The following is a 17,081-nucleotide window of genomic DNA, read 5'->3' on the forward strand; positions in this document are numbered from 1 at the left end:
CTGCACTGGACTACATGCCAACTACTATTACCCCTGACCTGGACTACAGCCCATTACCTAAACCTCGAGTCTTCTTTGTTATGACGCTACAGGCTTGGCATATCTACATTTGGGGAGTTTCTCCCATTCTTCTCTGCAGATCCTCTCAAGCTCTGTCAGGTTGGATGGGGAGAGTTGCTGCACAGCTATTTTCAGGTCTCACCAGAGATGTTCGATCGGGTCCAAGTCTGGACTCTGGCTGGGCCACTCAAGGACATYCRGAGACTTGTCCCGAAGCCACTCCTGCATTGTCTTGGCTGTGTGCTTAGAGTCGTTGTTCCGTTGGAAGGTGAACCTTCGCCACAGTCTGAGGTCCTGAGCCCTCTGGAGCAGGTTTTCATCAAGGGTCTCTCTATACTTTGCTCCATTCATCTTTCCCTTGATCCTGACTAGTCTCCCAGTYCCTGCCTCTTTAAAACATCCCCACACCATRCTTCACCRTAGGGATGGCGCCAGGTTTCTTCCAGATGTGACGCTTGGCATTCAGGCCAAAGAGTTCAATCTTGGTTTTGTTGGATTCGGGGKAAAMTTTGAACATTGATATACTAGAGMCATGATAGATCAGAAGCAGAAGCATAGTATATAAAGGAGTGTAAGAGGCTGGTTTTTACATCAGAAGTTAATGGTTCTCTGTAAAAAGACAGATTGGCTGAGGAATGTGCTGGGTGGATGGGAGGAAGTYACGRGAGYGCGATAGGTGATACGGGTGGAGAGCTTTGGATTAGACATCAAGGGGGTTGAGGTCAGGTCACCTTAAGGGAGACAGAACGGTTTATCACTTTGTCTTCCTGTCGAACCATAAAAGATGTAAGGATTAGAGATTAGAGAGAAGAAAGAGTATCTAAAGTGGAGTATATATACTTGTGGTGGTGGAAACATGTCTTTGTCTGAGGTACAGCGTGTCGACCCTTGGAAGTAATTAAACTTTGGCTTCTCTAGTGTCCTGTTGGAGAAGAACAAAAAATTAGAACCTAACAGTTTCATCAGACCAGAAAATATTGTTTCTCAGGGGTTGAGAGTCTTTAGGTGCCTTTGGCCAACTCCAAGGAGGCTGTCATGTGCCTTTTCTGAGGAGTGGCTTCCGTCTGCCACTCTACCATTAAAGGTCCTAATTGGTGGAGTGTAGCAGAGATGGTTGTCCTTCTGGAAGGTTTCCCATCTCCATCTGAACGAACTCTAGAGCTCTGTCAGAGTGACCATCGGGTCGGTTCGACCTCCCTGACAAGGCCCCTTTTCCCCTGATTGCTCAGTTTGGTCAGGCGACCCAGCTCTAGGAAGAGTCTGGTGGTGTCCAAATGTCTTCCGTTTAAGAATGATGGAGGCCACTGTGCTCTTTGGGGACCTTCAATGCTGCAGAAGTGTTTGTGGTACCCTTCCCGGTGCATTTTTCCTCGACACAATCCTGTCTCGGAGCGCTACGGACAATTGCCTCACCTCATGGCTTGTTTTTGGTCCGACATGCATTTCCAAATCATGGTCCAATCCATTGAATTTACCACAGGTGGACTCCAATCAAGTTGTAGAAACATCTGAAGGATGATCAATGGAAACAAGATTGCACCTGAGCTTCAATTTCGCAGTCTCTTAGCAAAAGGTCTGAAACTTATGTTAATAAGGTATTTCTGTTTAAATGTTAATTACATTTGGTAAAAGTCCTAAAAACCTGTTTTGCTTTGTTCATGATGTGGGTTATTGTGTATATATCAGGTGATCGAAATTGTTTTATTTTTTCCACAAGAATGTGGGGAAAAAAAAGTCAAGGCGTCTGGAATACATTTTCAAAGGAACTGTAAACAAAAGTATGTGGAACACCATACTTAAATGATTGGATTTGCTATTTCAACCACATCCCATCTGCTGACAGGGTGTATTAAATGAGCCACACCAGCTAGTGCAAATCTCCAGTAGACAAACATTGGCCAGTAGAATGGCCTTACTGGAAGAGCTCGAGTGACCAAGAGTCAGTTTGTAAAAAATATCTGCCGTGCGTAGAGCTGCCGCGTGCTTTCAACTGTTAGTGCATTATGTTAAGTGGAAGCGTCTCGGAGCAACACCGGCTCAGCCGCAAAGTGGTAGGCCACACAATCTCACAGAACGGGACCATCAAGTGCTGAAGCGTGTAAAAATTGTCTGTCCTCAGTTGCAACACTCACTACTGAGTTCCAGACTGCCTCTGGAAGCAACATCAACACAATAACTGTTCATCGGGAGCTTAATGAAATGGGTTGCCATGGCCAGGCAGCCGCACACAAGCCTAAGATCACYATGCGCAATTCCAAGCGTTGGCTAGAGAGGTGTACAGTTTGCTGCCATTGGACTCTGGAACAGTGGAAACACGTTCTCTGGAGTTATGAATCACGCTTCAGTCCGACGGATGAATCTGGGTGTTTGGCGGATGCCAGGAGAACTCTACCTGCCCCAATGCAGAGTGCCAACTGTAAAGTTTGGTGGAGGAGAAATAATGGTTTGGSCTGTTTTTCATGGTCGGGGCTAGACCCCTTAGTTCCATTGGGAAATCCACTKKGAAATTTTCCAAGKGAAATCTTAACGCTACAGCATACAATGATATTGTAGTCGATTTTGTGCTTCCAACTTTGTGGCAACAGTTTGGGGAAGGCCCTTTCCTGTTTCAGAATGACAATCCCCGGGTGCACATAGCAACGTCCATACAGAAATGGTTTGTCGAGATTGTTGTGGAAGACCTCAACCCCATCGATCACCTTTGGGATGAATTTGGAAACGCTGAAACTGCGATAGCAAAAGGCCTAATTTTTGGCCAATTATCAGTGTTGTGCGAGTATTGTAGGGTCAGGTGGGTGGGGAGGGGGCCCCAGCGACCGGAGAGCGGGGCGTGCGCACTACCACAAGCTTCCTGCGCTCATTTAACTCCTCTGATCCTTGGTTCAACTTATATAGAAAATTTGTAATGTGCTCTACTGAACCTTTGGGGGGCCCCGACCCGGATGGGGGTGGGGCGGCAGGGTTTCCCAGATCCCACCACCCCGCACCCGTGGCGTGGGTTGGTGTTGGGGGGGTTTGTGGCTTCATGGAAGCATCTCTCGCAGCCAATGATTCCCCAGAGCTAGGTTTTGGAAAGAATCCCCTCTGTTTCACGAAGCGTGGAGGCCCTGGGTTTTGAGATCTTTCTTGGCATTCTATTGTGGTATAAACTTTTATAAGGATGTTTTTTAGGATTTCTGTATACATATCAGCAACGTGGGGACTAACTCCATATTAAATGTCCATGATTTTGGAATGAGATTGTTCGACGAGCAGGTGTCCACATACCCATGGTCAGGTAGTGTATGTAAAGTGGGGCAAAAAAGTATTTAGTCAGCCACCAATTGTGCAAGTTCTCCCACTTAAAAAGATGAGAGAGGCCTGTAATTTTCATCATAGGTACACTTCAACTATGACAGACAAAATGAGAAAAACAATTCCAGAAAATCACATATGTAGGATTTTTAATGAATTTATTTGCAAATTATGGTGGAAAATAAGTATTTGGTCAATAACAAAAGTTTATCTCATACTTTGTTATATACCCTTTGTTGGCAATGACAGAGGTCACAACGTTTTCTGTAAGTCTTCACAAGGTTTTCACACTACTGTTGCTGGTATTTTGGCCCATTCCTCCATGCAGATCTCCTCTAGAGCAGTGATGTTTTGGGGCTGTTGCTGGCAACACGGACTTTCAACTCAACTTGCCTGTTTGATGGCTCGTCGGAGGTCTTAGAGGGATTTCTTAATAAGTGTCCGAATTAGTTATCCTAATCTTGAAAACGGCAGCTCTAACCTTTAGCTCATGTGGGGATGTTGTCTTAACCCATGGCTTCTCTGGTTGGGATATTTACGTACGGTTACCGTGGGGATGAAAATGATGGTGGAGACATTCTGTACAAAAAAGTTAAGATCATCGTAAAAATACAAAATAGCCCATAAAATGGCTGCTATCCACTGCAGCACCATATGTGTGTGTATGTGTGTGTATGTGTGTGTGTAAATGCGTGTGTTTCGTGTGTTGTGTGGACATGTGTGTTTGTGTGGTGTACATGTGTTACTGCATGCATACCTGTGTGTGTGTGTGTGTGGTGTGTGTGTGTGGTGGTGTGTGGTGTGTTAGTGTGTGTGTGTGTGGTGTGTGTGTGTGTGTGTGTGTGTGTGTGTGTTGTTGTGGGGGTGGTTGTGTGTGTGTGGTGTGATGGTGTGTGTGTGTTGTGTGTGTGTGTGTGTGTGTGTGTGTTGTGTGTGTGTGTGTGTGTTGTGTGTGTGTGTGGTGTGTGTGTGTGTGTGTGGTTTGATCTTCTAATCAATATGATAGACTTCTTCACTCTCAGCTAGCATTAATGTGGAGAGGAATGGGATACCTAGTCAGTTGCACAACTGAATCTATTCAAACCGAAACGTGTCATCGGCGTCCGGGGAACAGTTGTTGTTGTGGTTAACTGCCAGAGCAACAGATGTGTGTGTGTGTGTACATGTGTTACTGCATGCATACCCTGTGTGTGCGTGCGTGCGTGCCTGCCTGCCTGCCTCCTGCCTGCCTGCGTGTGCTAAAACGTTTATATTGCATGTGCTGTTCAGAGATAACAAACCACGGTGGATTGTATTCCATAGTTATGAGCGTGGTTACACATGACACGCCTAAATCACCCATGGTAGAGCCCAATGAAAGACTGGAATAATCTATAATTGGACATATACTGTACCACACCATTCAGGCCTTATTGCTTAACTGGCCCATGGGAATGAAGACATTTGACGCATTTTTTATTTTGACAAATCTATGATATCAAGCTCGTATTGTTGGTTGTTGAATCCTAGGTGGTGAATGCCAAGAAGAAGATCAAGAAGAAGAGATACATCAATTCTGGGACGGTGAGTCTGTCAAAAAACTCCAGGTTAAATATAGAACATCACTTCCTTCCTGGCGCAACCGTATATTTCTTCCCCGTCTGTTTGTTGTTGTGTTCATAAATGAGTCAGTTAAATCAGTCAGTTATCATTCTGTTGTCCTATCAGTCAGTTATCATTCTGTTTGTGTCCTATCAGTCAGTTATCATTCTGTTGTCCTATCAGTCAGTTATCATTCTGGTTGCCCTATCAGTCAGTTTATCATCTGTTGTCCTATCAGTCAGTTATATTATTGTTGTCTTTCAGTCAGTTATCAGTCAGTTCTCATTCTGTTGTCTATCAGTCAGTTATCAGACGTTTGTCCTGTCAGTATGGTGTCCTATCAGTCAGTTATCAGTCAGTTATCATTATTGTTGTCTTATCAGTCAGTTATCATCAGTTCTCATTCTGTTGTCCTATCAGTCAGTGATCATGCTGTTGTCCTATCAGTCAGTTATCAGACTGTTTGTCTTGTCAGTCTGTTGTCCTATCAGTCAGTTGTATGTCTGTTGTCTGTTCAGTCTGTTGTCCTATCAGTGACTGAGTGGCTGCCATGCCGAGTCAGTGACTGATGTTTAGGAGGAAGTCAGTGCATTGTTATTATTGCCTGGGCCACACACACGCACACACACACACACACACACACACACACACACACTTTGTCATGCTGGGCTTCAATACGATGACGGTGACTAGATAATTAAAATCAGAGAAGGAGACATCCATCATGTCGCTCTCATCACACCTCAGTGAGATTGATCTGTGTGTGTGTGTGTGTGTGTGTGTGTGTGTGGTGTGTGTGTGTTGTGTGTGTGTGTGTGGTGTGTGTGTGTGTGTGGTGTTTGTGCGTGCGTGCGTGCGTGCGTGCCGTGCGTGCGTGCGTGCGTGCGTGCGTGCGTGCGTGCGTGCGTGCGTGTGCGTGCGTGCGTGCGGTGCGTGCGTGCGTGCGTGCGTGCGTGCGTGCGTGCCGTGCGTGCGTGGCGTGCGTGCGTGCGTGCGTGCGTGCGTTGCGTGCGTGCGTGCGTGCGTGCGTGCGCGTGCGTGCGTGCGTGCGTGCGTGCGTGCGTGCGGTGCGTGCGTGGTGCGTGCGTGCGTGCGTGCGCGCGCGCGTGTGTGTGTGCGATTGAGATGGATCAATGTTTAATACATATGCCCCTCTGATGTCAATCAACTCATTCTACCGAGATGAATCACTCTTGGGAAGCGGGTTGGTTAACCCGGGGGGGCCTGGAGGCAGGGGGCTAACGGTTAATGTGTTTAAATTGGTAAATTGTGATTGTTTTGATTACTGATGTGGTGAGTAATTATGATTCAATTGGAGAATACATTGCATTTGTGACTTTGTGTTGATTACCTAAGTGGTGAATATAACAGTTTGGTAACTGCTTTGAATATTCTCTCTACCCAGGTGACCATGCTGTCGTTCGCGGTGGAGTCAGAACACACATTCCTCGACTACATTAAAGGAGGGTGAGCTGGTTCAGAAGTTTACATTACAGTATTTCAATATACAGAAACAATGACCACTTTTAAAAGTAGCCTCTAAAGTCTCTATTCTGATCTTGATGTTGCGTCTGAAAAAGGGGGTACCCTGCAGCTGAAGAGCTGAGGTCAAGACAATGTCCACTGTAGCCTAATCTGAGAGTTGATCAATCCTATCGCTTCATGTTACATTTGATTTTAGAAATAGCTATTGAAGACTTTAGTGAGCAAAGATGAGATTTGCCGTATCAAGAYATACCATGTGACCAGGTCCAATTGACAGTCAGGCAGGGTTATTGAATTATAAAAGGTTAAAARAAATGACACATTTATATGACCCTAGATGAAGCCTACTACCGTTTTCAGTATTTATTTTTGGGTGCGTCTCAACTGGCTACCCTAATCCCTATATAGTGCACGGGTCAAAAGTGTATCTCCTACTGTTCTGTTGGGGCTGTAGACACGTTTCAACTTGACCTCTGAGGTTTCTGACGGTTACATGACAACACTGTTAAGATCTGCCTGTCAGACAACACCATATTCACTTTATAGCGCACTACACACTATGGGCCCTRGTCAAAAGTAGTGCACTACATCCTGTGGGCCCTGGTCAAAAGTAGTGCACTACATAGGGAATAGGGTGCCATTTGGGAAGCAYMCCACTGTAATGCTTGCTCTGCCTGTCTGTCAAACAGAGATTCACTATGACAGTTATTACCACCAGTCTACCTGCTGTTATTACCACCAGTCTACCTGCTGTTATTACCACCAGTCTACCTGCTGTTATTTCCACCAGTCTACCTGCTATTATTACCACCAGTCTAGTTATTACCACCAGTCTACTCTGCTGTTATTACCACCAGTCTACCTGTATTACAGTCTAACCTGCTGTTATTACCACCAGTCTACCTGCTGTTATTAACCGACAGTCTACCTGCTGTTATTACCACCAAGTCTACCCTGCTGTTATTACTAACCAGTCTACCTTGTATTACAGTCTACCTGCTGTTATTACCACCAGTCTACCTGCTATTGTTATGCTAACACCAGTCTACCTGCTGTTATTACCACCAGTCTACCTGCTATTACACGTCTACCTTGTTTTATTACCACAATCTACCTGCTGTTATTACCACGAGTCTACCTGCTATTATTACACCAGTCTACCTGCTGTTATTACCAGACCAGTCTACCTGCTTTATTACCACCAGTACCTATCATCTGCTGTTATTACCCACCAGTCTACCTGCTATTATTACCACCAGTCTACCTGCTGTTATTACCACAGTCTACCTGCTTATTACAGTCTACCTGCTATTATTACCACCAGTCTACCTGCTGTTATTACCACCAGTCTACCTGCTGTTATTACAACAGTCTACCTGCTATTAGTCTACTGCTGTTATTCCACCAGTCTACCTGCTATTATTACCACCAGTCTACCTGCTATTACAGTCTACCTGCTTTATTCCACCAGTCTACCTGCTGTTATTACCACCGGTCCTACTGTATTACCAGTCTACCTGCTGTTATTACCACCAGTCTACCTGCTGTTATTACGCACCAGTCTACCTGCTGTTATTTATACCACGCAGTCTACCTGCTATTACAGTCTACCTGCTGTTATTACCACCAGTCTACCTGTATTACAGTCTACCTGCTATTTATTACACCAGTCTACCTGCTGTTATTACACCAGTCTACCTGCTGTTTATTACCATCAGTCTACCTGCTATTATAGTCTACCTTGCTCATTAGTCAGTCCTACCTGCTGTTATTACCACCAGTCTACCTGCTTATTATTACCACCCAGTCTACCTGCTATTATAGTCTACCTGCTATTATTACCCTACCAGTCTACCTGCTGTTTATTACCACCAGTCTACCTGCTATTATACCACCAGTCTACCTGTTATTTCCCACCAGTCTACCTGCTGTTATTACCACCAGTCTACCTGCTGTTATTACCACCAGTCTACCTGCTGTTATTCCCCACAGTCTACCTGCTGTTATTACCACAGTCTACCTGCTGTTTTATTACCACCGTCTACCTGCTGTTATTACCACCAGTCTACCTGCTGTTATTACCACCAGTCTACCTGCTGTTATTACCACCAGTCTACTGCTGTTATTACCACAGTCTACCTGCTGTTTATTACCACCAGTCTAACCTGTATTTACAGTCTACCTGCTGTTATTACACCAGTCTACCTGCTTGTTATTACCACCAGTCTACCTGCTGTTATTACACCAGTTCTACCTGCTATTATTACCAACCAGTCTACCTGCTATTATTACCACCAGTCTACTGCTGTTATTACCACCAGTCTACCTGCTGTTTCTTACCACCAGTCTACCTGCTATTATTACCTACCAGTTACACTGCTATTAAGTCTACCTGCTTTATTACCACCAGTCTACCTGCTTGTTAATTACCACAGTCCTACCTGCTTTATTATACCACCAGTCTACCTGCTATTATTATCCCCACCAGTTGTACCTGCTGTTATTACCACCAGTCTACTGCTTTATTACCACTCAGTCTACCTGCTATTATAGTTACCTGCTTTATTACCACCAGTCTACCTGCTATTATTACCACGCAGTCTACCTGCATTAATTACCACCAGTCTACCTGCTGTTATTACCACCAGTCTACCTGCTATTTAGTTCCACAGTTCTACCTGGCTGTTATTACCACCAGTCTACCTGCTTTATTACCACCAGTCTACCTGCTGTTTATTACCACCAGTCTTACCTGCTGTTAATTACCACCAGTCTACCTGTATTACAGTCTACCTGCTTGTTATTACCACCAGTCTACCTGCTGTTATTACCACCAGTCTAACCTGCTATTATTACCACCAGTCTACCTGCTGTTATTACCACCGTCTACCTGCTGTTATTACCACAGTCTACCTGCTTATATTACCACCAGTCTACCTGCTATTATTACCACAGTCTACCTGCTATTATTACCACCAGTCTACCTGCAATGTTATTACCACCAGTCTACCTGCTGTTATTACCACCAGTCTACCTGCTGTTCTTTCACAGTCTACCTGCTGTTATTACCACCAGTCTACCTGTTATTACAGTCCTACTGGCTAGTTATTACCACAGTCTACTGCTGTTTATTACCACCACGTTCTACCTGCTTATTATTTACACCAAGTCTACCTGCTGTTATTACACCAGGTCTACCTGCTATTATTACCACCAGTCTACTGCTGTTATTACCACCGGTCTACCTGCTGTTTATTACCACCAGTCTACCTGCTGTTATTACCACCAGTCTACCTGCTGTTATTACACCAGTCTACTCTGCTGTTATTACCACCAGTCTACCTGCTGTTATTTACCACAGTCTACCTGCTATTTATTACCACCAGTCTACCTGCTATTATTACCACCAGTCTACCTGCTATTACAGTCTACCTGCTGTTTTACCACAGTCTACCTGCTGTTATTACCACCAGTCTACCTGCTGTTATTACACCAGTCTACCTGCTATTATTACCACCAGTCCTACCTGCTGTTATTACCACCAGTCTACCTGCTATTATTACCACCAGTCTACCTGCTGTTTATTACCACCAGTCCTACTCTGCTGTTATTACCACGCAGTCTACCTGCTATTTTTACCACCAGTCTACCTGCTATTATTACACCAGTCTACTGCTATTATACCAGTCTACCTGCTGTTATTACCCACCAGTCTACCTGCTGTTATTACCACCAGTCTACCTGCTTTTATTACCACAGTCTACCTGCTTTATTACCACCAGTCTACCTGCTTTATTACACCAGTCTACCTGTATTATTACCACCAGTCTACCTGCTGTTATTACCACCAGTCTACCTGCTGTTATTACCACAGTCTACCTGCTATTATTACCACCAGTCTACCTGCTATTATTACCACCAGTCTACCTGCTATTATTACCACCAGTCTACCTGCTATTATTACCACAGCATGTCTACCTGCTGTTATTAACCACCAGTCTACCTGTTATTACAGTCTATCCTGCAGTTAATTACCACCAGTCTACCTGCTGTATTACCACCAGTCTACCTGCTGTTATTACCACTGCAGTCTACCTGCTATTATTACCACCAGTCTACCTGCTTTATTACCACCAGTCTACCTGCTATTTACCACCAGTCTACCTGCTGTTATTACCCACCAGTCTACCTGCTGTTATTACCACCAGTCTTTTTCTATTACAGTCTACCTGCTGTTATTGCTCTGCATAATAGCCTGTAGCTTTCTGGTTTTGGCCCTATAGCTGTCCTAGTTTCAGCCTTGTAGCTTCCTATTTTAGTCCTGTGCTGTCCTGGTTTTCATCCTGTAGCTTGTCCTGGTTTCAGCCTGTAACTGTCCTGTTTCAGGCCCTGTAACTGTCTGGTTCAGCCTGTAACTGCCTGGTTTCAGCCCTGTAACTGTCCTGGTTTCAGCCTGTACTGTCCTGGTTTCAGCCTGTACTGGTCCTGGTTTCAGCCTGTAACTGTCCTGGTTTCACGCCCTGTAGCTGTCCTGGTTTCAGCCCTGTAACTGTCCTGGTGTCAGCCCTGTAACTGTCCTGGTTTCAGCCCTGTAACTGTCCTGGTTTTCAGCCCTGTAAACTGTCCTGGTTTCAGCCCTGTAACTGTCTGGTTTCAGCCCTGTAACTGTCCTGGTTTCAGCCCTGTAACTGTCCTGGTTTCAGCCCTGTTAACTGTCCTGTGTTTCAGCCCTGTAGCTGTCCATGTTTTAGCCCTGTAACTGTCCATGTTCTCAGCCCTGTAGCTGTCCTGGTTTATCCTGTAGTTGGTCTGGTTTAGCCCTGTGCTGTCCTGTTCAAGCATATAACTGTCCTGGTTTAGCCCTGTAGCTGTCCTGGTTTCAGTCCTGTAACTGTCCTGGTTTCATCCTTGTAGTTGGTCTGTTTTAGCCCTGTAACTGTCCTGGTTTTCAGCCCTGTAGCTGCCCTGGTTCATCCCTGTAGTTGGTCTGGTTTTAGCCCTGTATCTGTCCTGGTTCCAGCCTGTAACTGTCCTGTTTCAGCCCTGTAGCTGCACTTGTTTCATCCCTGTAGTTGGTCTGTTTTAGCCCTGTATCTGTCCTGGTTTCCATTCCTGTAACGTCCTGGTTTCAGCCCTGTAGCTGCACTTGTTTCATCCTGTAGTTGGTCTGGTTTTTTAGCCGCTGTATCTGTCTGGTTCCAGTCCTTAACGTCCTGGTTTCAGCCCTGTAAGCTGCCCTTTTGTCATCCCTGTACCTGTAGTTGGTCTGGTTTTAGCCCTGTATCTGTCCTGGTTTCAGCCCTGTAGCTGACCTGGTTTCAGCCCTGTAGCTATCGTTGTTTCAGCCCTGTAGTTGTCCCTGTGCTTCAGTGTCAGTTTGCTGTGTCTGTTCGACCGTGTCCTAGATCTGTCAATGCCTCTCATGGCCTCTCTCTGTCCCACTCACCCACCCGTCCACCCACACAGACAGGAAGGCGGGTTATTTTGCACCACTGAATTCCAACTCAACCCTTACACCCTACCCTCTAGAGACTTGTGAAGAGCTGAGAGGATTAGGCAGGTGTCCCATTGGTTACGCCTGTACAATCTCATATGTATGGAAWCACCCCCCGCACTATGCCATGACATGACATACCACTTCAGACTCCTAACCCAGCAGTTTCATGGAAACTAGGAATTGACATGGCCATGGAATCTAGATGTACACAGGTGCCTAGGGGCTATGGGCGTAGGGGGTCGATTTGTGATTCAGGCCACCTCTGCTGACCACCGTCTTCTAAGCCTCTGCTATCAMTCAGTGTCCTGTGTTCAGTATCCTGTGTTCAGTGTCCTCTCATTACTTGAATGAGTGAGTGTCCCCAGGAAAGGACTCCCCACCATGCCACACTAYGAGATATTGATCCCACCATGCTTTCTTTGGATTCCTTTCTCCCCTGTGTGTTTATCCTCGCACAACCACTCACGCACTAATAGGCAAACGAAAGCACATTGACTTTGGTCAATGTGGTATGATTAATGGGCTCTTAGGGGATAAGAGGTGATTTCTCTTTTCCGGGGACACAGAGCCATTGTGATAGATCTYAGAGTTGAACAGGGTTTTCATTAATGTTGAAGTGATATGTGGAATATAATAGGTCATGAAGGGAAAAAAAKATGTATCATATTTTCATTACTCTTTTATTGAATGTTTCTTTTTAAATTAAATCTTGAATGAGACGGCCTGTAGGAATAGATCCTTTAAGACTTCTTCTATTGTATTTAAGTCCCTTGTTCATGTTTAATAGATTGAGCCAAATATAGCCTGTATAAAGCRAGAGAAATTTGATATTGCACTTTTTCCATGGGTAATATTTTAAATTGTGTTCTGGTTTTAAAATGTCAGTGGAAGGGAGTGGAAGTCAAACTATGTTGAATGAGCTAGGTTTGAGTCAAAAATTATGCCAAATCAATTGAATTTACCACAGGTGGACTCCAATCAAGTTGTAGAAACATCTGAAGGATGATCAATGGAAACAGGATGCATGTCAGAGCATCAACCAAGCATTGAGGTCGAAGCAATTGTCCGTAGAGCTCCGAGACAGGATTGGGTCGAGGATACAGATCTGGGGAAGTGTACCAAAACATTTCTGCAGCATTGAAGGTCCCCAAGAACACAGTGGCCTCCATCATTCTTAAATGTTAGAAGTTTGGAACCACCAAGACTCTTCCTAGAGCTGGCCGCCCRGCCGAACTGAGCAATCGGGAAGAAGGGGCTTGGTCAGGGAGGGGACCAATAACCCCATGGTCACTCTGACAGAGCTCCAGAGTTCCTCTGTGGAGATGGGAGAACCTTCCAGAAAGACAACCATCTCTGCAGCACTCCACCAATCAGGCCTTTATGGTAGAGTGGCCAGACGGAAGCCACTCCTCAGTAAAAGGCACATGACAGCCTGCTTGGAGTTCAAAAGGCACCTGAAGACTCAGACAATGAGAAACAAGATTTTCTGGTCTGATGAAACCAAGATTGAACTCTTGGCCTTAATTCCAAGCGTCACGTCTGGAGGAAACCTGCACCATCCCTATCATGTGGTGGCAGCATCGTGCTGTGGGGATGTTTTTCAGCGGCAGGAACTGGTAGACTAGTCAGGATCAAGGGAAAGATGAACGGAGCAAAGTCTAGAGAGATCCTTGATGAAAACCTGCTCCAGAGCGCTCAGGAACTCAGACTGGGGCGAAGGTTCACCTTCCAACAGGACAATGACCCTAAGCACACATCCAAGACAAACCAGGAGTGACTKCGGGACAAGTCTCTGAATGTTCTTGAGTGGCTCAACCAGAGCCCGGACTTGAACCCTATTGAACATCTCTGGATAGACCTGAAAGTAGCTGTGCAGCGACACTCCCCATCCAACCTGACAGAGCTTGAGAGGATCTGCAGAGAAGAATGGGAGATGCTCCCCAAATACAGGTGGTGCAAAGCTTGTAGCGTCATACCCAAGACGACTCGAGGCTGTAATTGCTGCCAAAGCTGCTTCAACAAAGTACTGAGTAAAGGGTCTGAATACTTACGTAAATGTGATATTTCAGTTGTTAAAACTATCATTATGGGGTATTGTGTATAGGGGTTGATGTGGGTGTGGGGAAAAAAACTATTCAATCAATTTTAGAATAAGGTTGTAACGTAACAATGTGGAAATAGTTAAGGGGTCTGAATACTTTCCGAAGGCTCTGTTTGTAGCCTACAAACTGACACAAATAGCACCAGCATTTCAGTTCTATTAAAGTGTATGACATTGCTGTGGTTCGTAGCGTCCAGGGAATTGGTATAACAGTAATAAAATAGATAAATAATAAACAACAGTAAACGATGTTGGCATACAGTTGAAAGCATCCATCTGAATTTCTATAATCTCACACTGATAGGAAACCATTTTTAGGAAGCGAGACACTTATATTTGAAGATGAAAACAATAAATTGCCGAAATGAAATGGGTGAGGAATGAAAAATACAACCATCGACAGTCAGAGAATATAACCAATCTGAGGAAGGAGTTGTGTATGAAATGACAAGTCCAGCTTGGCTAGAGGATAAACTGTATTGATGGGCTGGGAGGCCCTAGTGAATTCAACCCATGTAATTCTACAATTATTTTCTGTGAACGTTATCCACTTCTGAGTTAACCAATGGGAATACAGTAAACTGTGAGTTCCATGGGAAAGGATTATCATGGTAAAGGATTATCATGGGAAGGCATTATCATGGGAAAGCATTGCCACAGTTCCCCCTGTCTGTCTGTTAGTTGGGAAACCAGAGCTCTAACTAACTCAATCCAGAGTAACAAGCTATGGTCAGATGCTTCCTGCAGTAGGATAGGACCAGGGACTAGAAAGAGATGCTATCTGCATACCCATGTCTGCCTGTAGATTGGAAACCAGAGCTCATAACTAACTCAATCCAGAGTAACATGCTATGGTCAGATGCTTCCTGCAGTAGGATAGACCAGGGACTAGAAAGAGATGCTATCTGCAATATAAATGACTAGGGACTATGAAGAATGCTTCCTACAGTATTGTATGACTAGGGACTAGGAAGAGATGCTCCTGCAGTGTATGATGACTAAGGACTAGGAAGAGATGCTTCCTGCAGTATGATATGACTAGGGACTATGAAAAGATGCTTCCTGCAGTATGATATGACTATGGGACTATGAAAGATGCTCCTGCAGTATGATTGCTAGACTTGAAGAGATGCTATCTGCAGTATATATACGACGAGGATTAGAAGAGATGCATTCCTGCAGTATGATATGACTAGGGACTATGAAGAGATGCGTTCCTGCAGTATGATATGACTAGGGACTATGAAAGAGATGCTTCCTGCAGTATGATATGACTAGGGACTATGAAGAGATGCTTCCTGCAGTATGATATGACTGGACTAGGAAGAGATGCTTCCTGCGAGATATGATAGGGACTGAAGAGAGCTATGAAGAAGGATGGCTATCTGCAGTATGATATGACTAGGGACTAGGAAGAGATGCTTCCTGAGTTATGATATGACATAGGGATAGGAATAGATCTGCAGATGATATCAGTAGAAAGTCCTGCATATGGATATGACTAGTAGAGACTAGAAAATGCTATCCATAATATGACTGGACTATGAAGAGATGCTATCTGCAGTTAGATTGACTAGGACTAGGAAGAGTCCTGCAGTGATAGACAGGACTATGAAGAGATGCTATCTGCAGTATGATATGACTAGGACTATGAAGAGATGCTTTCCTGCAGTATGATATGACTAGGGACTATGAGAGTGCTTCCTGCAGTATGATATGACTAGGGACTATGAAGAGATGCTTCCTGCAGTATGATATTGACTAGGGACTAGGAAGAGATGCTATCTGCAGTATGATATGACTAGGGACTAGGAAAGGTGCTTCCTGCCAGTATGATATGACTAGGGACTAGGAAGAGATGCTTCCTGCAGTATGATATGTACTAGGGACTAGGAAAAGATGCTTCCTGCAATATGATATGACTAGGGACTAGGAAGAGAGCTTCCTGCAGTATGATATGACTAGGGACTAGGAAGAGATGCTATCCTGCAGTATGATATGACTAGGGACTAGGAAGAGATGCTATCCTGCAGTATGATATGACTGGGACTAGGAAGAGATGCTTTCCTGCAGTATGATATGACTGAGGACTAGGAAGAGATGCTATCCTAGGCATTGAATGAACTAGGACTAGAGAGAGATGCTTCCGCAATGGACTGACTAGGACTAGGGTCGGGATCTTCACAGTATGATATGAAGGGACTAGAAAGAGATGCTTCCTGCAGTATGAATAACTAGGACTAGGGACATTAAAACATGAGGCTGTGGATTTCTGAATGGAGGTAAATACTTAAAAGCCTCTTAGGGAATGGATGAGGACATGAAGGAGAAGTTGTTTTTCCTCCATATTCACTTTCCTTCCTTCTTTTCAAGTTCCTTGATTGTCATCCTTTCCATTTCTCATGATTGAAATATGGCTTAGTGTTTTATTAAGCACGTGTGATGCTGTTTGCAGATTGCTGATAGACATACTGTATGCGAAAGGAATTCATGATTATTAACCAGAAATAAATACTACTACTGATGATTGTTGTGTGGTGATGATTGTGATGATGATGAGATGATGATGGTGTTGATGATGATGATGGTGTTAATGGTGATGATGGTTTTAATGGTGATGATATGATGAGTTGATGATGGTGATATGATGATGATGATGATGATGTGTTACTGATGATGATGATGGTTATATGATTGATGATGGGGATATTGATGATGGTTGATATTGATGATGATGATGATGATGGTGATATGAAATGATGATGATGGTATGATGATGATGGTGATATGATGATGAGGGATGATGATGATGATGTTGTTTACTGATTGATGATGATGATGGGATATGATATGAAGACGATTGATGATGATGGTGATGATGGTGTTACTGATTGATGATGATATGGTGATATGAAATATGAGATATTGATGATGATGATGATGATGATGATGATGATGATGATGATGGTGATATGATGATGTGTGATATTGATAGAGTGATGATGAAATGATGATGATGGGGATATTGATGAATAGATGAGTATATTTGAATTGATGGTGTAT

General features: G+C 44.3%; 1 pseudogene; it reads left to right on the top strand.

The window, feature by feature from the left end:
- Positions 1-17,081, top strand: part of LOC112073416 (copine-5-like) — a 68,120-nt pseudogene that overhangs the window by 23,160 nt on the left and 27,879 nt on the right.

Source organism: Salvelinus sp. IW2-2015, unplaced genomic scaffold (genome assembly GCF_002910315.2).
Source record: "Salvelinus sp. IW2-2015 unplaced genomic scaffold, ASM291031v2 Un_scaffold2256, whole genome shotgun sequence".
In the NCBI taxonomy this organism is placed as follows: domain Eukaryota; kingdom Metazoa; phylum Chordata; class Actinopteri; order Salmoniformes; family Salmonidae; genus Salvelinus; species Salvelinus sp. IW2-2015.